General features: G+C 41.5%; 1 protein-coding gene across 1 annotated transcript in view; it reads left to right on the forward strand.

The window, feature by feature from the left end:
- The first annotated feature begins 21,694 nt into the window (after positions 1-21,694).
- The window catches only part of BRINP3 (BMP/retinoic acid inducible neural specific 3), a 223,977-nt gene continuing 221,131 nt past the window's right edge, over positions 21,695-24,540 (forward strand). The window contains exon 1 of the mRNA XM_033962459.1: positions 21,695-22,168. The gene's annotated coding sequence lies outside the window, so the exon portion shown is untranslated. The remainder of the gene's footprint in view (positions 22,169-24,540) is intronic.

Below are 24,540 nucleotides of genomic sequence, written 5' to 3' on the forward strand. Positions count from 1 at the left end.
ACCTTAGTATCCATGTCAACATTATTCTGCCATGGTCATATGTTTATGCCTCTGAAATCTGACATGTGAAATTACAGGATCCCTTTGGAATGTTGTTTATATCAGTACATTCCAGACAACAAGACAATACAAGCAATTTGATAGGCTGGTATCTTAATGCATTCTGCTTCATTTTTTCAATCAAGTTCCTTATATTCAACTTGATGTATTTTATCTGTCCTATGTATTACTTCTTTCCCTGCCATGCCGGTATTTTCTGCATTATATTGTAAATGCTTTCTGTCTTGATCTGTTTTTAAGTCCATTATTCTAAAATGTATTTTATCTGTATCCCATGTATTAGCTCACCTAGAACTTTTTCAGTATGGGGGTTTATAAGAATAAATTATTATTATTATTACTTGTGAGCTAAGAAGTGGTCCCAAGTGTTGCCGTCAGGGAGAAACATAGAATTGAGAAAATGTCCTAACCAGACCTTTGTCGGAATTTTTAACTGCTAAGAATAAGAGACAGTTTGTAACAAAGAGTCTTTCTCTGTAGGGTTTCCAGAAAAGGATGGAAAGTGATTTGTTCAATGTACCTTGATGAATTTGCAAGCTGCACAGACATTGCAGGGAAAGATTGAAATGATAGTATATTTTGATTTGAAAGGGATCAGAGCACAAATTAGATGTGCAGCATATGGTTGAAAGGTGGAAGTCAAAGCTCCGTTCGTTACTTCTGAAGGGAGAATAGCAGAAGGAAACTCATGCCCTGATTAATTAAGGAAGAAAAACAATCTTAAATATCCAGAATACAACTGTGAACAAGCATATGTCAACAGTGAAAAACGCTCACCACACACTGGTGTTTGCTCTGTAGTAGTCAGAAGAGCTCTGGAAGTTTGGCCCTCAAAACATCAGCAGAGTTGGCACAAGTTCTTGGTCCTAACAAACAAACCGTTGAGATAAGTACAACTTTGATGTACTTCCAAAGGGGAATGTTGCTTTTACTGTATTGGCTGTGCCAGTTCTGGTTTCATTTTTGCTTTGACAGTCACAGTTGTACATTTTATAGATACAAAAAAAGGAGGCGGCTTATAATACTTACTTGACTTTATTGGACTCAAATGGGGACTATTGAATGATAAAGTGTGCCTTATAAAATATCAAATTATCGTCCCCTTTAACAAAGCTGCAGTAGCGGGTGCTGCATGGCAAACGCTCTGATGCCCATGAAATCTCTAGGCTGTTGGAGCTGCTACTGTGGCTTTGTATGAGGGGCTGCTGAGAAGTTCTCAGCCCAACCAAGAAGACAATGATGTGGAGCCATGAAACTTACAAGTTATTCCATACTTTTATTTTCAATGAGGCAAATGGGCACAAGTATAGAGAAACCAACGCCAAGAAATGTAAGGTCATGCACCTCGGTAGCAGGAATCCGTGCAAAACTTACACCTTAAATGGAGAAACGTTGGCCAGGACGACAGTAGAGCGAGACTTGGGAGTGATCATCAGTGCAGACATGAAGGTTGCAAAACAGGTGGAAAAAGCATCATCCAAGGCAAGACAAATGATGGGATGTATCAATAGAAGTTTCGTAAGCAGGAAACCTGAGGTCATAATGCCACTGTACAGAACCATGGTGAGACCTCACCTGGAGTACTGTGTGCAGTTCTGGAGGCCACATTACTGCAAAGATGTGCTTAGAGTTGAGTCAGTTCAGCGGATGGCCACTAGGAATATCTCGGGGCTCAAGGGTCTCTCGTACGAAGAGAGACTGAACAAACTGCAGCTCTACACTCTGGAGGAACGCAGGGAGAGGGGAGACATGATTGAAACGTTTAAATACATCACGGGTCGTGTCGAGGTAGAAGATGACATCTTCTTATTCAGGGGACCCTCGACCACAAGAGGGCATCCGCTCAAACTCAGAGGAGGGAAATTTAGGGGTGACATCAGGAAGTATTTCTTCACGGAAAGAGTGGTGGGGCACTGGAATAAGCTTCCGGAGCAGGTGGCCAAGGCCAACAGTGTGCTTGACTTTAAGAATAAATGGGACATCTACGTGGGATCCCTACAGAGGCCTAGTAAGGCACTCAGACTTGATGGGGTGGGTTAGTAGAGTGGGCAGACTTGGTGGGCTATAGCCCTTTTCTATGTTTTCTATGTCATCTATGTTTTCTATGTTTCTATGTTTCTATGTTTTCTATGTCATCTTTCTATGTTTCTAACCAAGTCATTGTGACATCACCAATGAAGTTGGCTCTTAAGCATTGGAGGAATAAGGCATTATGACATCACAATACAAGAGGCCACTGAAAAGTTCTCAGCCCAACCAAGAAAAGAATGTGTGAAGTCATGAAACTTACAAGTTATTCCACACTTTTCGGAGCTTGTACTGCAACAGTCGGCGATAAAAAAAACCCCTAAAACAGTTTGTTAAAATGGGGCCTTAGAGAATTAATTCCAGCCCTTAAGTACAGTAAGCATTTCCAGTGCTGCTTGAGTGTGCTGTCTGGAATGAAAAGTTTTTGAATAGTAGGTAGAAAACTAAGCAAGAAAAATAACTATATTCTCAACTAAATGTTATCAAATAAGGACTAAATGTGCTATATATTTTTTTTAAAATGATAGGGGTGTTTAGCTTGTCATCTTATGCCTGAGATGAGTGCTGTAGTTTCTGCAGTCTAAGTACACAGTGTACACTCATTCATTTCAATAAGACACAACTGATAGGTGTGAATGCCTTTCCAATATAATTAATCTGTTGTCCACTTAAAAGTCATTGGAGAACTAATCATGCACTTGGACAGAAACCAGGAATTCATTTAAGCATCACAAATAAATTCTAATTTAATAGACTTCACTTAAAAGACTACACAGTAGCTTATAATCTTCCAATACTAAAAGTAAAGTCAAATTACTTAGATGCAGCAAAAAAATGATAACCAGTATCTTACAAAACGTGAGTTCCATCATTACATGAAAATGAACATGGAAACTAAACATGCAATAGTCAATATATATGGGCCCGATTTACTACATGATAATTGGTAGCATAAGGCCACATTAAGGAGCTTTGCAGTATTTTTGCAGTTAGTGTTATGTTAATCAGGTTTTCTATGCCACCTGTTCAGTTTAAGAATGGATTACAAGAGTTTGGGTCAGTTACCCAGGAGGTCACAATGGAAACTTTGACGTGGACACTCAATAGAGTTAAGTACAGGCAGATCAGTACAGTTATTAATATAGTTAGGTCATAGTTAGAAATACATAGTTACAAGTTCAAGTAGGTTATCATTGGCTCATCGTTATATCTCAGGAGTGCAATTAGATAGTTTAGAAATGAGCGTTTATAATTCCCATTTCAGTTTCTTCAGAGTTGGCTCCCAGTCTTGGTACAGAAATGCTTTTAAAAGTTTTCTGAACCTGAGATAGTAGTCACAGGATCGTAGTGTAAGTGGCATGGTAAACTAGGCGTTTAGGGCCAGATTAAGTAAATGGCGCTCAGTAGGTCTGTGGTGCAGGAGTGCGTATGCGCGCATATATCGCTTCCTCTCCTCGTGGCCACCAGGACTGGCCTGCAGTGCTGGACTCCCTGCTCTCCACCTCCTCAAGCAAAAATTAAAAGCTGCGGTGTCGGCTTCCCTCATGAGCCGCACCAGCGTCGAAGAAGGCTTCTGACGCTGGCAGGGATCATGAGAGGAGCCGCCGCAGAACTTTTAAACTGTAAAAAAAACATTCAGTCGCAGCAGGCCAGCCCGTGGGAAGGGAAGGGGGGGGCCGACAAAGAAGAGTACTCCAGCCACAGGAACGCAATAAGGGAAGGGAGGGGCATGGAGCAGGCTAGACCGCGGGAAGGGAAGGGGGAGGGGCCAAACGAAGAAGGCCAGATCAAAGGAGGACAGAAGGCAGGCCAGATCACGGTAAGAGAAGGGAGGGTGGGGGAAAATGCTGCTACTGCTGCACAGGGACCTGGAGGGGAAGGGAAATACCGCTGCTGCTTCAGCACAGGAAAGTGGAGGAAGGGGGGGAAGGAGGGAAATGCTGTTGCTGCTGCACAGGGAAAAGGAGGAAAAAATGACAGACAGACAGCGGGAGGGAGGGAGACAGAAAGAAAGGAAGAAAGACACAGAGGCAGGGAGAGGGACAGAAAGAGAGACAGCGGGAGGGAGAGAGACAGAAAGGCAGACAGACATATATTCTAGCACCCGTTAATGTAACGGGCTTAATGACTAGTAGGATAATGTTTGGCATCAAGTTTTGTACCCAACTTTGGGCATGAGGACTAACACCAACCAGGTGTAAACACTGATACAAAAGTTGAATGTGTATCTACAGTATTTTGTAATACTGCGTGCAATTCTATGGAATGCCTCTGACTTGCCTTAGCCCTTCTCATGGGAATACCACCTTTACAATTGCTTGTGGATACAATTAGGCACTATCCTATTTAAGGTTTAGATTTCTGAAGCCTAGAGGTATTAAATATAAAACAATACATTCATTCTCTTTTCCATATCTGGCGTCAAAATGGTGGAACTATCTTAAAGTACAATTAAGAACTATCCCCTTTTAAGATAAAGGCCTGATGAAGTTTTTGTCTGCAAGATATCTCTTTCACACTAACAGATGATTTTGAAAAGGTTTGAAAACCTATTTATCTGCAAGATATCTCTTTCACGCTAACAGATGAGCAGATTTTTGAGGAATGATTCTCTAACAGGCGTTATCACGAGATTGACACGTGATCAGTGACCACTTTTAAGATAGTCATCTACTTCAGCACTAGTTAGAAAATCCAAGTGAAAATGTACTGAGTTAGTCCAATAAAAGAGGCATTAACCTATTTCCTTTGTTTTATTCCTATATATTACCTTGAAAGGTAGACTAACACGTCCACCACATTATTTCATTGAGAAACATAAATGGGTGAAATGTATCGAACCCCCTTTTAAAATTTATGCAAATGCCACTAATTTTCAAAATTTATATCCAAATTTACTTCTTGAACATTATTCCTAATCCCATCTTTTTGATAAAGAGCCAACATGATGTCTTGATTTCAATCCAATTGTTTATAAAGGGATGGATATCTATTTGTATCAATGTGATAGGTTAATGTGGACCAGCTTGCGTATCTGACAAATGCTTCATGAATGTGCATTAGCTGGAAATTCCATTCTTGATAGATTAAAGTTCAAGTGAAAAGAGAAGTTGCTAACCTGCCAAGCTGATTGATGTAGATCGTCTTTCATTGAAGAGTTTGAGTCAGTCGCTGTAACTCAAGATTCAAATACATCCGATTGTTTCCTTTGCAGCTCTGTCTTGTCATTTTGACACATGGTTTCTTGCTTGGAATTGTAAGAAAATGATTACAGCTACTCCATTCCAGCTTAGGAAGCTTGACATGCTGGGATAGAACTGTAACTGAAAAGCATGAAAAACTAGGGATGCTGTTCTGTTAGAGGAAATCAACTTCTAATCAGTGAGAGACACTGAGCCTGATGTTGAACTTAAAGTAAAAGAAAATGACAGACTTCAGGAGCAAGTCAAGTTTATTGCTAATTACTGTTCAACTGCTAGGGGTCCTTCTTGTTCTTTGACCTTATGGTGTCTTAGTATTCCAACAGTATGAGGAGCCACTGAAAATTTCTCAGCCTAACCAAGAAGAGAATGTTGTGGAGCCATGAAACTTACAAGCTAGTCCACACTTTTCTTGACCCTTTGTTTCACTGATATGAAATGAAACGAAAAGTATGCCATACCTTGTAAGTTTCATGACTCCACATCAATCTCTTCTTGGTTAGGCTGAGAACTTTTTAGCGGCCCCTTGTAAAAGACGTTTGTTACAAATGTATTTTTGATGGTTTCAATTTTATGTCAAACAAGTAAAGTCTGGCATAGATTACCTCTTCAGGTTAGATTGCAGACTTCTCATTTTGGATACATTAAAAAATGTATATATTTTAACAGTGCTACCCCACACCTACCTGATCTGCTACTAAAAATCTGGCATATAAACTAGAGAATGACACAGTGACAAAATTCATCACCGCCCCGCCCCCGCGGATAACCGCGGGAAATAATCCCATGTCATTTTCTAGTGTCTATTTCAACCTCAGTCCTTCTACACCAGCATTCTTCAAAGCAAAGCTTGAGGGTCAGTGGTTGTGGCCATTCATACTCTGATTCTTTCCTCTCTCCTTAAAGAATGACATGAAGATGGTTTTCCGCGGTTATCCGCAGGGATGGGAACGGTGATTAATTTTGTCACCGTGTTATTCTCTAATATAAATCATCCAATCCCTAAGCAGGAAATATATAATCAAAAAGCAGGGAGGATAGGAATAGAGAAAAGCATTTGCATTAAAAGGCCACAATCATATTAAACACAAATTGTATTAATCAAAATGTGCAGCCTACAAATCTATCTAAAATAAATGGATCCATTAAATTTTCATGTTTTAACCTTGAGGTGCTACTTTACGCAAATGGAGCATCCAATGTTGGTCTTTCTGCAGCAAGAGCTGTTTACGGTTACCCCTCCTATTAACAAGTGGACCGCCATGTTTGGAGTAACAGATCAGGTAGCTGTGGGGTAGCACTATTAAAATATGTAAAGGTATTTCAGCCTTTGGGCTTTGGATTTAATATAACACACTGGATCTTGAAGATGGAAATTAAATGCAATGCAATATGGAATTCGTTACCACCACATTTAAGGTCTGAGAAAAATCTTGATAAATTTAAAGGCGGTTTTTAAGTTTCTTATTTAAAGACGCTTATGAATGTTAAATGATCTTGGGATCCTTCCATGCCAAATGCTGTTTATTGATATTTAACACCGACATGATCCCTCCCTTTTCCTCTTGTTTTTAACCTTAGTTGTTCTCTTTTCTTTAAGAATTGTATTTCTCCCTACCATCCCGTTGTTTCCATGTAAGTAATAAATCTGTTAATTGTCCCCCATTTTAATTTTTTTACTGTTAAATGCTTAGAATGTATGATTGGCGTTTTATCAAAAATTTTCATAAACTTGGAAACTTGATTTATTTATACTTTTGATGCTATGAAGTGTTTGGTTCCATAGTAGATTTTTGAGCCTATGATCAAATAGTACCAATAAAGGCATGAACTTGGGTGTTCCGAGGCTTTTCCTTCTAAAACATTTGATATTTGAAGGGGCATTTTTGATAGGATGTCCGAGGTTTGACATTTTGGGAAAGATCTCTAGAAATCCAGTAGAGAAATGTCCATTATCAAATAGTAAGACATCTTTTTTTTTGCCATTTTTGAACACAAAGATGTCCAAATGAAGAAAAGATTTTGTTCTACATTAATACCTTTCAAATATTTTAACATCTGAATCATATCTCCCCTGTCCCTCCTTTCCTCTAAGGTATACAAATTCAGGGCTTCCAGTCTCTCCTCATGTCTTTTGGCGCAAACCTCCTATCATTTTCATCGCCCTCCTCTGGACCGCTTCAAACCTTTTTGTATCCTTCACTAGATATGGTCTCCAAAACTGAACACAATACTCCAAATGGGGACTCACCAATGACCTGTACTGGGGCATCAACACCTTCGTTCGTCTACTGGTCACACCTCTCTTTATACAGCTCAGCATCCTTCTGGCAGCAGCCATCACCTTGTTGCACTGTTTATTTGCCTTTAGATCTTCAGACACTATCACCTCAAGGTCCCTCTCCCCATCCATGCATATTAGCCTCTCACCTCCCAGCATATATGGCTCCTTCCAATTATTAATCCCCAAATGCATTACTCTGCATTTCTTTGCATTGAATTTTAATTGCCAGATATTAGACCATTCCTCTAACTTTTGTAGATCCTTTTTCATGTTTTCCACTCCCTCCTCGGTGTCTACTCTGATACAAATCTTGGTATCATCAGCAAAAAGGCATACCTTTCCTTCTAACCCTTCAGCAATGTCACACAGAAAATATGAAGCATCATTTAATCTTTAGAAGCTGTGCATTAGTACAGTTTAATGAACATAAGTTTTTTATTCTGGTTTCAGTTTGATTGGCAGCAAACTCGTGAAACGCTGGCCACCGTCGGTGTACTGATCAACAGAAGATAAGTTGAAAGCTTTTTTCTTCTATCATTCAATACAGACAGTCCTGCTTAAGGTTTCTATACTTCGGGAGTGCAATGGAGGTTTTTTTGCCAGTGAGGTTACCACCCAATCACCTTTAAGCCACCATTGTGGAGGTGGGAGGGCTTCAGTCTGAGGCTTTTTCCTCCATTTTTTATGACACACCCTATCTGTACCTAAGTAGCACTGTTCATATTTTATATGACACCTTTTAGATCTTTCTTGTGAAAGTGTATTTTGAATAACTCACAAAATATTGAAAAGGATTGGCCCTAGCACCGAACCCTTAGGGACTCCACTACTCACCTTTCCTTCCTCAGAGAGACTTCCAGTAACTACCACCCTCTGGCGTCTGTCTATCAACCAGTTTCTGACCCAGTTCTCCACTTTGGTTCCTAACTTTAGCCCTTCAAGTTTGTTCAAGAGTCTCCTATGAGGAACCGTGTCAAAGGCTTTGCTGAAATCTAAGTAAATTACATCTAGCATATGTCCTTGATCCAGCTCTCTGGTCACCCAATCAAAAAATTCAATCAGGTTCATTTGACAAGATTTACCTTTAGTAAAGTCATGTTACCTCAGATCCTGTAACCCATTAGATTCAAGGAAGTACACTATCCTTTCTTTCAGCAACACTTCCATTATTTTTCCAACAACCGAAGTGAGGCTCACTGGCCTGTAGTTTCCTGCTTCATCCCTGTGACCACTTTTGTGAATAGGGACCACATCTGCTCTTCTTCAAACTAATGCAATATAAATAAATAAGTCAAGGGGTGTCGCAACTCAATGTACAAAACAGAAAAACTACAAACATTTATTCCTTCATGTTTAGTAAACAGTCCCATACCTTTTTTTAATTCCCTCAAGCTACCAAACTTTTATATATTTTCTCATATTTACTATACAAACATAACATATATTATAATCTAATTTAGAAAAATCATTCCAATTAGTTAAATTTGTTTTAATTGTTATCAACATTAAGTTCTTCAATAATTGCTTTTTGTTAGTGTTTAATATAGATTTAAAACCATACCCCTCTACGATAATTATCGAATAAGTTAACAGTTCTGTTATAGAAAATAAATTTGACATTGTGGACAAAACTTTACTCCAATAAGAAGCAACATATGGACACTTAAATATCATATGTTCTAAAGTTCCAGTTGTATCTTTACAGGTCCAGCAAAATTTTTCTTTGGAAATATCTATTTTTGATCATTTAACCGGAGTCCATCATGCCTTATGCATTAAAAAAAGGAAGATTACATTAGAACATAAGAATTGTCTTTGCCGAGTCAGACCAGTGGTCCATTGTGCCCTTAAGTCAAAGACCAGTGCCCTGAATGTAATGATGATGTAACTGATAGCCAAACTGATTTTCACTGAGTTTCATCCAATTTTGTATCCAAATCAAATTCCCAAGTAGCCTGTGTTCCTTTAGGCAACCCACAGAATTCTGCACCTAAACATTATTTTTCATTGCATTAAAACACTATTTCCATCATAGTTTCCAGGAGTTTGTAGGGATTTCTGGAGTGTTTTTCTGACCTTTTGATTATAGTGGTTTTGCCTCTTTAAGAGGTGCACTGTGAGCACTGAGGTCTTTTTTCTCCACATTATTAAAGTTGTTGGAGCAGATTCATTCTCACATCTCCTGAAAAGGGTAGTGTGTTGTATATTTATACTGTGTTCTTTGTAGAAAATGGAAAATCTCTTTCAAAGTTGTCCTCTAAAACAGTGATTCCCAACCCTGTCCTGGAGAAACACCAGGCCAATCGGGTTTTCAGGCTAGCCCTAATGAATATGCATGAGAGAGATTTGCATATGATGGAAGTGATAGGCATGCAAATTTGCTTCATGCATATTCATTAGGGCTAGCCTGAAAACCCAATTGGCCTGGTGTTTCTCCAGGACAGGGTTGGGAACCACTGCTCTAAAACAACATTATTACCCAGATTGTAGAAGAAATGAATTATTTATTTCCTGATGTCACTAATTCCTCTTGTGGTCTTAATTTAAGGCTTTTCTCTTTGCTCAGTGTTTATCTTGCTGGGAGCACTTTTGAATAGTTTGTATGTTCTTTTCAACATTTATGGACATTATTTAAGCCACGTATACTGCATCCAGCTTTGAAAAGGAAAATACATGTATATTTTCCTTATTAAAATTACTAGCTTGGAAAGTTGCCATATTAAAAGTGACTATGCAGTTTTCAATTGCCAACAAGATTGGGGAAATGTACTGTAGCATTGGGTGCATTTGAAAATCTAAAGTATGTGGATTGTTCACTTCTCTGCTAACCAGAAAAATACTTCTCTATAACCAAGTTCAAAGCGTGTGTGTTACCGAAACCCACACATATGTTTATTTGGCCAATTTACCCAGCTGTGTGGCTTTCCAAATTACCTTCATTATATGTTATATACTTTAAATTATCGCCTCAGTTATGGTGACCTCTACTGCTTATTCCTAGTACTTCTTCAATCAGGAGTTCATATTATGTTCAATTTAACATATCAGTGTGATTCAGGACATTCTACATGCAAAGGCTTTACATGTGGAAAAGGTTTTCCAAAATGACTCCTGTATTTCATACCGTCAGATATAGAAAGATATTTTCCATAGTAGGAGAAACCTTATCTGGGGGAAATGTTAAAATTCTCTGCTTTGGGATAAAAACCCCGAGTCCTTTTTTTCACCATTGGACCTTTCCTCAATTTCAAAAGAAAAACCACATCTGTGCCTTTGCTTTGAATCTTAAATACAGACAAAATGCACCTCACACATAATTTCTAGGCATCAATATATTTTAATGTATTTAAATTATTAGATGGACCATCAAAAATGGGAAGTCCTAGTGGCCCCGCTGACTGACCTATTCAATGAATCTCTAGAGTTGGGTGTGGTACTGGTGGACTGGAGAAGGGCGGATGTGGTCCCTCTCCACAAAAGTGGAAATAAGGAAGAAGTAGGGAATTACAGGCCGGTAAGTCTGACTTCTGTGGTAAGCAAATTAATTGAAACACTTTTAAAACAGAGAATGTTCAAGTTTCTGGAATCCTATGGATTATAGGACTGGATGCAACATGGATTCACTAGAGGTAGGTCTTGTCAGATAAATCTGTTCAATTTCCAGAGAACTGGATCAATGACCAGAGAACTGGATGGAGGGAGATCAATTTCCAGAGAACTGGATCAATGACCAGAGAACTAGATGGAGGGAGATCAATTTCCAGAGAACTGGATCAATGACCAGAGAACTGGATGGAGGGAGATCAATTTCCAGAGAACTGGATCAATGACCAGAGAACTGGATGGAGGGAGATCAATTTCCAGAGAACTGGATCAATGACCAGAGAACTGGATGGAGGGAGTACACTACATGTGGTGTATTTAGATTTTAGCAAAGTCTTTAACAGTGTTCCACACAGACGCCTAATAAATAAACTGAGTGCCCTTGGGATGGGTCCCAAAGTGATGGGCTGGGTCCAGAACTGGTTGAGTGGAAGTTAAGAGAGGGTAGTGATCAATGGAGATCACTCTGAGGAAAGGGATGTTACCGGTTGTGTGCCTCAAGGTTCTGTTCTTGGGCCTGTTCTTTTTAACAGTTTTATAAACAATATTACTGAAGGGCTGTGTGGTAAGATTTGCCTCTTTGTGGATGATACCAAAATCTGCAATAGAGTAGATCCCCAGGATGGTGTGAATAACATTAAGAAAGACTTCCCACATTTTCTCTCTTTTCCTTCTTGCTCCCTAAACTCCCCACTCTTTGCCTCCCAACTGACCAAGCCATAAAAAGGTATTGGACTTAATAATAGGTCCCTTTTCCTCATACTTCCATGATTATCCAACCTCTCTTTTTCTCCCTTCAATGACCTGTGGAGATGTTGCAACAGTGAGGGATGGGGGAGGAGTGAGGGAGATGGAAATTTGCAAGGGACAGGTTGTTTAGGGTTACTAACTTCTTGAAAGACAAAACCCGCCATCTACCACATCCATGCTTTGTCACATGCTCTACCCTGCTCCACCCCTATCCCTAATACATAACTGCAGCTAGGGCAAGATTTAGTATCTAAAGGCTACATTGAGGGTTGAGGAAGATGCAAGAAGTTGCACTTTTTAACCCAAAATGGTATTATAAATATAATACAATACAAATACATTTATTTGTATACCACATATAAGAGCATAAGCATAAGCCATGCCTCTGCTGGGTCAGACCAGAGGTCCATCATGCCCAGCAGTCCGCTCACGCGGTTGCCCATCAGGTCCAGGACCTATATAGTAGCCCTCTATCTATACCCTTCTATCCCCTTTTCCTTCAGAAAATTGTCCAATTCCTTCTAGAACTCCAATACCTCCGTACTCTGCCCTATCATGCCCTCTGGAAGCGCGTTCCAGATGTCCACCACCCGTTGGGTGAAGAAGAACTTCCTACCATTGATGAATCTGTCCCCTTTTAATTTTTCCAAATGCCCTCTCGTTCTTCTAGTTATTGAAAGTTTGAAGAATCTGTCCCTCTCCACTTTCTCTATGCCCTTCATGATCTTGTAAGTCTCTATCATGTCCCCTCTAAGCCTCCGCTTCTCCAGCGAAAAAAGCCCCAGTCTCTCTAATCTTTCAGCATATGAAAGGTTTTCCATACTTTTTATCAAACGCGTCGCTCTCTTCTGAACCTCAACAAAGTTTAACATTAAGCTCCCTTTTTATGAAGCCATTTTAGGCTTTTTTACCGTTGGCCATGGCAGTGTTAGCTCAGACGCTCCTAGGAATTCTATGAGTGTTGGAGCTTTTACCACTGTGGCGAGCGATAAAAAAGCATAATGCGGCTTCATAAAAGGGGAGGGGGGGGGGGTAAAAGAAGTGGAGACAATGTCCAGAATTAGTTTTAAAATCAACAATGAACTTACTGCTCCTTTATCACATGTTCATTAAACAAATAAGTTTTCAAAGCCTTCTTAAAACTTTTATAATTATTCTCTGGTCTGATAAAATTTTCTAAAGCTGGCACAACTGGTAAATCATCATTTCAAAGCCTACATTCATAAAAGCTAGTCAAAGATAAGAACTGAAAATCTTTATAAATTAATGCCAAATCCCTCACCTCTTTTTCCAATTTTAGGTGCATGTAAAATCTTGTGTCCTATTGGACAAAGGTCCGATATTACATATTGAATCACATCAGGAATCCATGTCTCTGTTATGAAAAACAGACTGCCTTATTACATACGGGTCAAGCACTGAAATGCAAGAAGAAAATAGGTATAAAGCAGTGGTCTCCAACTCAAACCCTTTGCAGGGCCAAATTTTGGATTTGTAGATACTTGGAGGGCCTCAGAAAAAAATAGTTAAGGTCTTATTAAAGAAATGACAATTTTGCATGAGGTAAAAACTCTTTATAGTTTATAAATCTTTCCTTTTGGCTAAGTCTTAATAATAATAATAATAATAATAATATCATTTATAGCTAAAGAGACATATGATCAAGAAACTGTTTTATTTTACTTTTGTTATTATGATAAACATACCGAGGGCCTCAAAATAGTACATGGTGGACCGCATGTGCTCCCCAGGCCGCGAGTTTGAGACCACTGGTATAAAAGTTTCTAAATCATTGCAAGAAGAATGCAAAGGAACTTTAAACAAAATAGGAGGATGTTTCTCTCATTTGTATCTTATACTGTATACTTACTCCCTTCTTTTACAAACGCATAACACGGGTTTTAGCACCAGCAGCAACTGCTCCGACGCTCATAAAAATTCTATGAGTGTTGGAGAAGTTACCGCCGCTGCCGGCGCTAAAACTCGCACTATGCATTTGTAAAAGAGGAGGTTAATAACTTGTTTCATAGCGAATGAAGAGACCACTAAACATATATTTTCTGAGCAGCTGTCACTGGAATGTTGTGGGATTTAAAATCCCTTTCATCCCAATACTCTCCCTCCACAATAAGAATAAATATGAGTATAAGAGCCAATGTACATAAAAGACCACTCTGAAATATAGTTCACATATACAGTCATAAAATGTAAGAAAAATAAAACATTAATGTCTTTGCACACACATAGCACAAGAAGGGACACACTTTGGAATGGCCTTTTGATGTGGCCTGCTCGCAGGATGGGTCCACCTACACATTCAAACCTCTTCTGTAGTAGGCACTGTCCCCGAGTGATGCGATCACCTACTCTGGGTTGGGGTTAGGGAGAACTGAAGCACTTGAACAAGTCACTTTATCCTTCCTTGACTCAGGTACAGACTTAGACTGTGAGCCTGTAAGAGTGCGAACGGGGTTTGGGTTTGGGCCTGTGCTCACACAGCCAGATACAGGCCTAGATGCACTAAAGCAGGTTGGAAAGACCATGTGGGTCTCTCCAATCCGATTTTTTGGACAATTCAAAAAGAGCTATTGATGCATTAAAAAGTTTGCAGGCAAATAATTCACACAGAGGTTCGTCATAATCCCCGTCTCTCCCGTCCAACTGATGGCTGTGAGAGCAACTCTCACCTGAGGCAGGGGAAGCCCCAAAAGCAGCATCCTGCCACTCGGCTGTTTGGGACAGGAAACCTTTTTTTTTTTTTCTTTAATGGGCATAGATGATGTGTGTGTTACACATGCAAAATATCTGCCCTACTAAAAAAAAAGAAAAAAAGACACGCCCCCTCCCCCACCGATGATGGTCCTCCCCGATGAACTGGCACCAGGAACTGCCCCCCTCCCCCCCGTGGCTGCGAAAATGGAAGTTGGAATGCCCACTTCATCCTGCTATGCCAACCCCCCTCTCCCGTGCAAGAAAATAATGGCAGGAGGGATGGAGGGATGACCACCCTGAACCATCCTCTATCCTCCAGGAGGCAAATCTCTTTCAACTGAAAGGAAGCTCTAGTATGAGGAGGCATAGGATGAAGGTAAAAAAGGACAAACAAGCATAGCCTAAAGAAATATATCTTCACAGAAAGGGTGGTGAAAACAGTAGGAATCTATTCTATAACAGAACTATATTCTGTTAATGCTAGCAGTATCACTATCAGGCTCATATTCAAAGCATTTAAATGTCCAAAAAACAGCCTAAGTTGACACTTGGACGTCCAAGTGCTGATAATCAAAACTGAATTTCTGGACATCCAGCATCCAGAGCTCAAAGGGGTATGTTGGGGTGTTATGGGCTTAGACCTGGATGTCCTGCAGGGATAATCAAAGCTTTCCCAGGACTGTCCTAGATCGAAGCCTGCAGATAGACCTGTTTTAGTTGTGTCTAAGTGCCCTAAAGCGTCCCAAACTGATCAAATGACCACTGGATGGATTAAGGCATGACCCCCCCCCCATTACTCCCCCATTGGTCATTGACCCCCTCCCATCACACAAACAGGGAGCGGAGGAATGGTACATTGATGGTTTTAAACACAAACTAAAAATAAAGAAACACATTGTATGATAGATTTAGCAGAGAAACCTTATTCACACTATCTCATCAAAAATAAATAAAACAAGACAGCAACTGATAATATATACAAAAAAATGGAGAAAACAGACCTCATACACGGACAGTACCCTAAGCTTTCCGTATCATAACTGGTCTGAAAAAAACCCCATACATTTATATCCTCAATTTTTCATTTCATTCATTAATATCAACTTCAATATTCAAAGTCTCTTTTCTGTCCTCATAATTATTATGGAGTGGAATGAGAGGTTAGATCTGCCAAAACATAACAATAAAGGCAACAGCTTGGAGTAAAAAAAAACATTTTCAGTCCATATAAGAAGGTCTAATAAAATGTGATGTAAACAAGCAAGGCAAACTTAACTTCAAATTGCATCTCAGACGCTCTTTCATACAGCCATGTTTGCTGTCTGTTTTTTGTCTGGCAAGGCATACCTGATCAAAAGTTCTGCCAGCTGGGATGGCATACCTCTGTGTAGCCAAGCCCTCACCCAGGCCTAGAAGAAAAACGTGGTGATACTGCAGCCAAAGGGGAAGCTCTTGGCAATGGAAAGTCAGCTATTGTCTTGGGCCGCTATGAACATTGAGATATCCAGGTTTTATTTCCTTTGAAAACAATGGAAGTAAGGAGGACAGATTGAGACATCTGGGTGTTACTTACATTGGAAGCAATGGAAGTAAAACCCGGATATCTCAATCTAGCCTCTTTTTTTCTGGAGCCATATAGTAACCCTAAGCATGGGTAAACCCAGGTAGGATAATGGCTGAGGTGAGCATGTGCCCGGCCTTCAAGTCACTTCTATGGGTGCAAGAATTTATGGGCTTCTGATACCGCAGAAGCAGGCAGCACCCCTTCAGCTCTTTCAGCGGTGCAAGATCCTCCCCTTCTGAAATTTCACCCAGCTCCTTGCAGATTGTGGCCACCAGGTCCTGCCTAGGCTGATAGCGCCCCTAATGGACCACAGGTTTACTGCACCGGGCACGTTGCTCGATAGGGAGTCCAGCCATATAGGCAAGTTAATAAGAAAACCAAAAATCAAAAATGAATCATGAAACAAGTCACACATTCAATACTGTGTCTTCAAAGTTTGCAAGATTATAATTCAGGTTTCTTTATTCCATAACAGTTCAAACAGAATGGCAAGCAAGAAAATAAAACAAAAAAAAAACAAAAAAACTTGTGGCAAAAATCCTGGACAGCAGTTCAGAATTTCTGAAAGTCCCTGTGCCTTAGCAGTCCAGCACAGCCTACAACAACTAGGCTGTGCCTAGGCCTTACTCTGGCCCTCAAATCAGGCCTGCTCAGAAAGGAGCACCAGCCCAGCTAGCTTAGCACATTATCCTTCAGTGCATTGCTTTCCAAAACACAAATACAAAAGAAAATGTCCAGGAAACCCTCAGCTCTGGTTCTGAGCTGAGGCAGGAGAATTGACAAGTTTGTCTTCACTGCTAAACAAGCTTTCATAGAATCCCACCCAAGGTCTTGACAAACTTCTCCCCAAACAATTCTCAGTTCCTTCTGAATTCCTCCATTCAAAATATAATTCCACAAAGCAAAACATTTTCAGCAAAACTGTAATGCCCTGATGTAACACATGAAGGTGCCCTGCCCCCGCCTGGGGCCTTAGATCGGGCTTCAGCAGTGCTGTGAGACCATGCAGCAAAAAGAAAAAGAAAAAACCTCTTTCGAAGTTAGTCACTGGCTGTTACACAAGCTCTGGTAAATTCAACACATTGTCCATACAAAAACCCAAAACAGTATTCACAAACAAAACTGTTCAGAGCAGTGGCTTGTCTTGGAAACTTGAAAAAAATTAACAATCCACAGTTTTAAAGTCAGTAGGCCTTACAGGCAACACCTACTTCCATAGCTTCAAGTTCTGGAAATACCTGCTCAAAAATCTCCATGTGTTCCTCCTGAGGTAGGTCTTCGGCTTCCAGGCTTGGAGTTATCTCGTTCACCTCCATGAGTTCCAAATTATTGGCTTGACCAGGAATGGCTGGCTGCTGAGCAGTGGAGAGAGAACCATCCTTTCACCTTGTCCTCTTTAACTGTGGAACAAACACTGCTGACTTTTCAGTATGTGAGCCATGCCCTGCTTTCTGTGGGCCTGCACTGCTCTGAGGCTCTCTTGGGCTCCCCCAGTGGATGTCCGGGGAAAGTGCAAGGCTTTCTAACAGGCATTTTGCCTGAACCTTATATTAATAGGTTTGGAGACAAACCTTCCAGAGCTAGGCTGAGTCTTCATTTCTTCTACCTCTGAGCTGTCAGAAAAGAACTCATTTTCTATAGGGTTCTCCTCAGTGTACTTGGGGAACCTAGGCTAGGCTAGGCTGCTGAACTTTTCTGGGCTTGGGAATAATATTTCTGGCCCTAGTTCTGACTTTCCTAGGGTTTTAAAATGGGAACATGTCAGGCACAGAGTCTGACTGGTCACAAGATATACTCTTAGATATACTCTGGGTGTCTTGTCAAAGCTCTTTGTCCGCAATTCTGTCTCCCCAAGGTTTCTAAAGTCCAGGTGTCTTGCCAAGGTTCCTGCACTGCAAGTCTTGTACAATATCCATGCCATACTTCTCCTGTTTGTCTGTTTGATTAGATTATAAGCTCTATGAGCAGTGACTGTCTCTTGAATGTTTTAATGCACAGAGCTGTGTAAATCTAGCAGTACTAAAGAAATGATAAGTAGTAGTAGTAGTAGTAGAGACTAGCTTTAAACTTTCTGACATCAGAAGAGGAGTTTGCACTAGAAGAATACGAGCTTTAAAATCTGCCCGGGGTCTGGATCTGAGATGGTCTGCCATCCCACTGGATGGCCTCCAATCCACTTCTGCAATGTCATAATGATGTCACCAATGGTGTCTATGGGTATCCCCAATACCCAGCCTGCCTCTTGTCTGATCAGCTGAGGGTGGTGCGCAGGCCCGATGCACACGTGGCTGTCACCAGGTTATGTGCAGTCACTTTGCAGCTTGCATGCTGACCTTTTTCTAGTGTGCTAACAGCATGCATTAATGCATGCACTAATTACTTAATGCACTTTAGTAAACAGGCTCCTTATCGTGCATTAAATTGATTTCAGACAGAATACCTTACAACTCAACAAGCATATAAACAATTTGCATATATTGAACAGACTGTGTTAAAGTTAGACCATCTGCAAAAAAAAAAAAAAAAAACAGAAAGAAAATTTGAGGAAATTTCCACAAGTTCCAAAAACAAACCGAAAAATTTTGTCTGGAAATATCCCTAATAATCCAGTGGATAAGACAGGCTTGAAGAAGGAGTGAGCACTGGAAAATAAGAGTGGAGGGTAGGGTTGCCAGATTTTCCAATCGGAAAATCCGGACCCCCTAGACCTGCCCCAGGCCCGCTCAGTTCTGCCAATCCCCGCCATGTAATACCCTAATCCCGCCCCCCACTGCCTGCTCTTGTAGGGCAGGGAGGAAATCCTAGCATGCGCGGATGCCACTCCATGCCATCACACATGTGCGTTGACGTCATCACGTGGCATCCGCGCATGCGCCTACTTCCTCCATGCCTGATACGATATGAGGAGGCTTTTCAAAACTCGGGCAAAAGTGCTGGGTTATGAAAAGCCGTCCGGGCCCCCGGACATGTCCGCAAAAGGAGGACATGCCCGCAAAAGGAGGACATGCCCAGGGAAATCCGGATGTCTGATAACCCTAGTGTAGGGTGACTAGGCCCTGTATGCTTTAACTACCTTTTACAGGATCGATCTTTTAATAATTTTTTTTGCCCCTTTGGTAAGGCTATGGATTCTCTTGCGTGAAAGTAAATATGTTTGTTCAAGATTCATTTAGTGCAGTGTGTCACAAACTGTGCGCTGCAGTACACTAGTGTGTGCTGCATGAGATTTCAGAAGTGCCATGAGATGCCGAGGAGGAGAAGAGGTGCCAAAGCCTACAGGACGTGCCTCTTGGAGTGAGAGGCACATCCTGTAGGAATTCAGCCGCTGCCAGTGCCTTTCCTCCTTCCTGGCATCCTTCCTCACCGTACCTTAAGAAGGATATGGCGTTACTCGAGAGAGTTCAGAGGAGAGCGACACAACGCTGAGAGATTGGAAAAACTGGGACTCTTTTCCCTGGAAAAGAGAAGATTAAGAGGGGATATGATAAAGACTTACAAGATCATGAAGGGCATAGAGAGAGTAGAGAGGGACAGATTCTTAAAACTTTCAGAAAATAAAAAAAACAAGAGGGCATTCGGAAAAGTTGAAAGGGGACAAATTCAAAACAAATGCTAGGAAGTTCTTCTTTACACAACATGTGGTGGACACCTGGAATGCAATTCCAGAGGACGTTATAGGGCAGAGTACGGTACTGGGGTTTAAGAAAGGATTGGACAAATTCCTGCTGGAAAAGGGGATAGAGGGGTATAGATAGAAATTTACTGAAGAGGTCCTGGACCTGTTGGGCCGCCGCGTAAGCGGACTGCTGGGCGCGATGGACCTCAGGTTTGACCCAGCGGAGGAATTTCTTATGTTCTTATAGTGGCATAGTAATGGGGAGCGGTCTACCCTGGGTGCCATCTTGCTTAGGATATTGGCACTCCTTCCCACTCCTCCCCCTATCACATGTGCACCCCTTCCTTTTCCCCGTACTTTTTCAACTTTGGCACGAGCAGACACCGACTTGCTGCCCGCATCGGCTTTGGCGCTCTCTCTGATGTCACTTCCGGGAGCCGCGCCTAATAAGTGATGTCAGAGAGAGCGCCGAAGCCGACTCGGGCAGTAAGTTGATGGCTGTTAATCCCAAACTTAGAAAGGTACGGGGAAGGGGCACGCATGCATGGCAGGGGAGCGGAGAAGATGGCTGGGGAGGGGAGCTACTCACCCTTGCTTTGCCACTGTTGTGAGATACTAATTTACTGGAAGCTTAGACCTCAGGATTTTTGTTCAAATGTATCCAAGATCTGGAACCCCCCTAAATGGGCACTTCAGGTTCTGCCTCTACTTGGATGGTCCAGCTCTCTCCTACTTAGCACAGAGGTTCATAAGCTCTTCCTTAGGTGAGGCTTGTAAAATCTATCTAAGGTCTAAAACCTATCTTAACTGACTCCTTAAAAATATGCCTCAGCCCAATTTGCTTTTAAATTCAAAATGACAGATATTAACCCTTCATAGGCTCATTGATCACCAACTGTTCTCAACCTTAAATTCTTAGGGCTATTTATTTATGGCTGGATCTTGATTTCAGGATTACCCACACCGTTTCAAAAGATTTTGTTGATTGCTGAGCATTACACTTGGTCTCTAAATCTGCAGAAATGCTCAGATGCTTTATTATCCCAAGCTGTGAAATGCCCTCTGTCCCTCACCACTACCTTACTGGCTTTCCCCTTTCCCACACTGGATTGGGGGGAGGGGGGTCAACACTGTTGCTGCATCTTAATAAAATACAGGCACATTTTAACAGTTCACAGGGAAGGGAGGAAGACTTGGGAGCCAGGGGATGCACCTGAAAGCATCCAAAGGAGCCCCCTTTAGGGGGTTTGCGAGCATGGATATAATTTTTAATTCTGTCTATTAAGGGAAGCTCTGACTCCAGAGCAGTTAAATCTGTGCGAAGACATTCTGAGGACTTAGAGAAACAGGATACATAAAACATCAGACAGAATCAGGGAACTATGGCTTGTGTTTTGATCACACTTTTATCATTTATGCATGAGTTGGATTTTTCTTTTTCCTTTTTTTAATTTGGTCATCTAAACATTCCTAATTATTTTAAAATAGGTTTTAATACCATTCTCCAATATATCCTCCCCTCCCTTTACAAAACCGCAAAAGTGGTGTTTAGTGCCGGCTGGCGCTCCATGCTGCTCCTGACGCTCATAGAGCATTCAGCACAAAGCATCCAGCGTGCCAGTCTGTGCTAAAAACTGCTTCTGCGGTTTTGTAAAAGGGGGGGGGAGGGTTAATGAACACTGCTTTCATATTTTATAGCACTTTTGTGGCTAGGAAGGAAGGTACAGTTTTTGATTCATTCCATTGTCCTTAGCAGCTAACAATAAGCTTTGAATGCCAGTGATTAGGTGTTGACAGCGTATATGAAGCACTGTTTAAAAATCCAGAGCCCAGAGCTTTGTCTCCTCTGTTGCCTGAGTATTTTTTTCAGTGAGAACTGGAGCCTGAATCTCTAGTTTGAAAGCAAAGCAGCACACACTGTTGCCTTGCAGACCAGACAACCCTTTTTGCCTGCAAAGATGCAACCTTTCCTCGCACGTCAACTGCACAAGTGCTGGAGCCCTTTCCTTTTCTTCCTGTCTGATTTTGTACTCCATCTCACGGACTGCCACCTGCAAAATAACTGACGGAGGAGAGTGCATATAAGTGGGGGAGGATCGTGACAATAACTGAAGGAAGGTCTGGCGCCGCTGCTTGATTTCCCCAGTCAAGTTCTGAAAGCTTCTGGGTGGGAGAGCATCGGATTTGATGACAAGAGTGCTGCCAGCGATCCAGACATCTGTAGGGAAGTAGGGGCCCTTGAGCTCTGTGGGGGTCTCAGTAATTGTCCCCTGCCTCTCCTGTGTCCCCCACATCCTCTTGAATGCTCATTGGATCCTCTCCAGCTCACAGAATCGTTACAGCTGATGCAGGTATCTAGATGAATGCAAGTCTCCCACTAGTTCTTGCTTATCTCCCTGAGCTCAGTAACATCGTCTCACTTCTTCATGCAGTTTTCTCTGTCATCCCTTCCTGATCTTATTTGGAGAGGGGGGTTGGCCCCCCTCAGTCTTTCCAGCACTACCCTTCTTCTCTCACTGTTTTACCATCTCTTAATTATTTTATCATTTTGTCTGAGGCTGTCACCAGGTTATGTGCAATCCAAGTGCAGTTTGCACACTGACTTTTTTCTTGTGTGCTAACAGCATGCACTTTAGTAAATAGGCTGCTTATTGTGCATTAATTGAATCGAGGCCTTCTTGTAATCGGGTCAGCCCGACTTAACCTGGTGAGGGATCCACTGATCACTCCAAGCAGGCCGCACATCCCTGGGGAATTCCTACCATGGGGCTTTGTGTTCGTCGGAACACTGGGATGGCCCCCAAGGGAGGAGTCAGGGAGGGGTGTCCAGAATTTAAAGGGAGCCTAGGAATCACCCGCCATAGTTGCTTCCTCATCTTGTTCCACTGTCGGGCAGAACACACATGCTCCCGGTCAGCTGTCTCTATCTCGTCGGTGCTACCTGTCCGATGCCTGAAAGTTCGATCAAACAGAGGGGTTGAGGCAGAGCAGTAGGATCTAATCCTTAACAAAAAAACAAAATCTATTTTGCTAATTGCATAGAAGCATGGCTACCCTTATGGCACCTTGTTGTCCTAGTTCCTGATATTCCCTAGAGGTTAATTTGTTTTTCTCCTTTAATTTCTCTGCATGCTGGGTAGGACTGTAGTGCATGATCGTGACTTAGGGCAGCTATAGCTTGTTTCATATAGTTTTTTACATGTTGACTCCTATCTTCCCCAATTGCCAGCTTGCAAAAATCCAGATTGCTCACTGTTCTCCTTTGTATATTGTAACCTCGGTTCACAATAATGTGGATGTTCGTCTTTCAGGATGGTAACTACCCAACCTATAGCATGTTTTTAGAAACATAGAAAATGACGGCAGAAAAGGGCCACGGCCCATCAAGTCTGCCCACTCTAATGACCCACCCCCCCTAACTTCTTCCCCTAAGAGATCCCACATGCCTATCTCATTTTTTCTTAAAATCTGGCACGCTGCTGGCCTCAATTACCTGCAGTGGAAGATCATTCCAATGATCAACCACCCTTTCGGGTAAGAAATACTTCTGGTGTCGCCATGAAATTTCCCGTCCCGGTGGTTAAAAGCTCCATCATTGTAGCTTCAATTTGCAGTAATAGGGTTGTTGCTCGTTTAACGTTGCCATTGCATCATCCACAAATACTACTCATGCATGTTCTGAGGGGCTTGGGTGAATGCCACCCAGACACCGTCGCCAGGGGAAATCCACCATCCTGCCTCCTGACCCTCCAAGCCAGGATGCTAGTGGCATGGAGGGGTACGAATATGTACATTGTGCCATGGGTTCAGGGCCACTGCCCATCCTCACTCCCCCATCAGTTGTCTGGTAAGCCATTGGACACAATAAAAAAAAATCTGTGATGCACATATCCCAAAGCTAACATATTCCACCAATGGCATACCTAGCATACATGACACCCAGGGATGATCATTTTTTTAACATCTCCACCTCTCTATAAAGAACATGATTTTTGGTAATAATCCACAAGTCGCTTATGAGTGTACCTAGGAAAAGGCAGCATCTTACACACTGCAGTGAGCACTAGAACATCAGTGCACCCAATGTAAAACCAACCCAAGCCAGATTAGAACAGATCAACCCTGCACAATCAATGCTAACAAAAAACATGTCTTTCGTACACAGAAACACTTTCCCCAATATGGAATAAGTAATCACAAACTAAAAATAGAAATATGTAGACAAAAGTTAAACTGAAGCACCAAGAAGCCAGACTCTGCATACAATGCAACACCACAGAACAGTGATGCATTCCCCCTAATGTATAAAATATAAAGACAGTAGATGTATATTTGAGAAAAGAGAAATAACAAACCACATTACAAATTAACAAATAAAAATAAAAACAAAAGATGGAAAATAAGATAATACTATTTTATGGGACTAATACACAGTGGTGTACCTAGCATATGTGACACCCGGGGCCCATCATTTTTTGACCCCCCCCCCCATCTGTATGAAAAACATGATTTTTAGTAACAATCCACACGTCACACATGAATATTTAGTAAAAGGCAGCATCTTACATACTGCAGTGAACAGTACATCAATAAACCCATTGTAAAACTAAACAAGCCAGACTAGTACAGATCAATCCTACACAGTCAATCCTAACAGAAAACCATGTCTTTTTGAACACATAGAACACAGAAAACACCTTTGCCTACTATGGAATATGTAATC

The sequence above is a fragment of the Geotrypetes seraphini genome, chromosome 10 (genome assembly GCF_902459505.1).
Source record: "Geotrypetes seraphini chromosome 10, aGeoSer1.1, whole genome shotgun sequence".
NCBI classification, from domain to species: domain Eukaryota; kingdom Metazoa; phylum Chordata; class Amphibia; order Gymnophiona; family Dermophiidae; genus Geotrypetes; species Geotrypetes seraphini.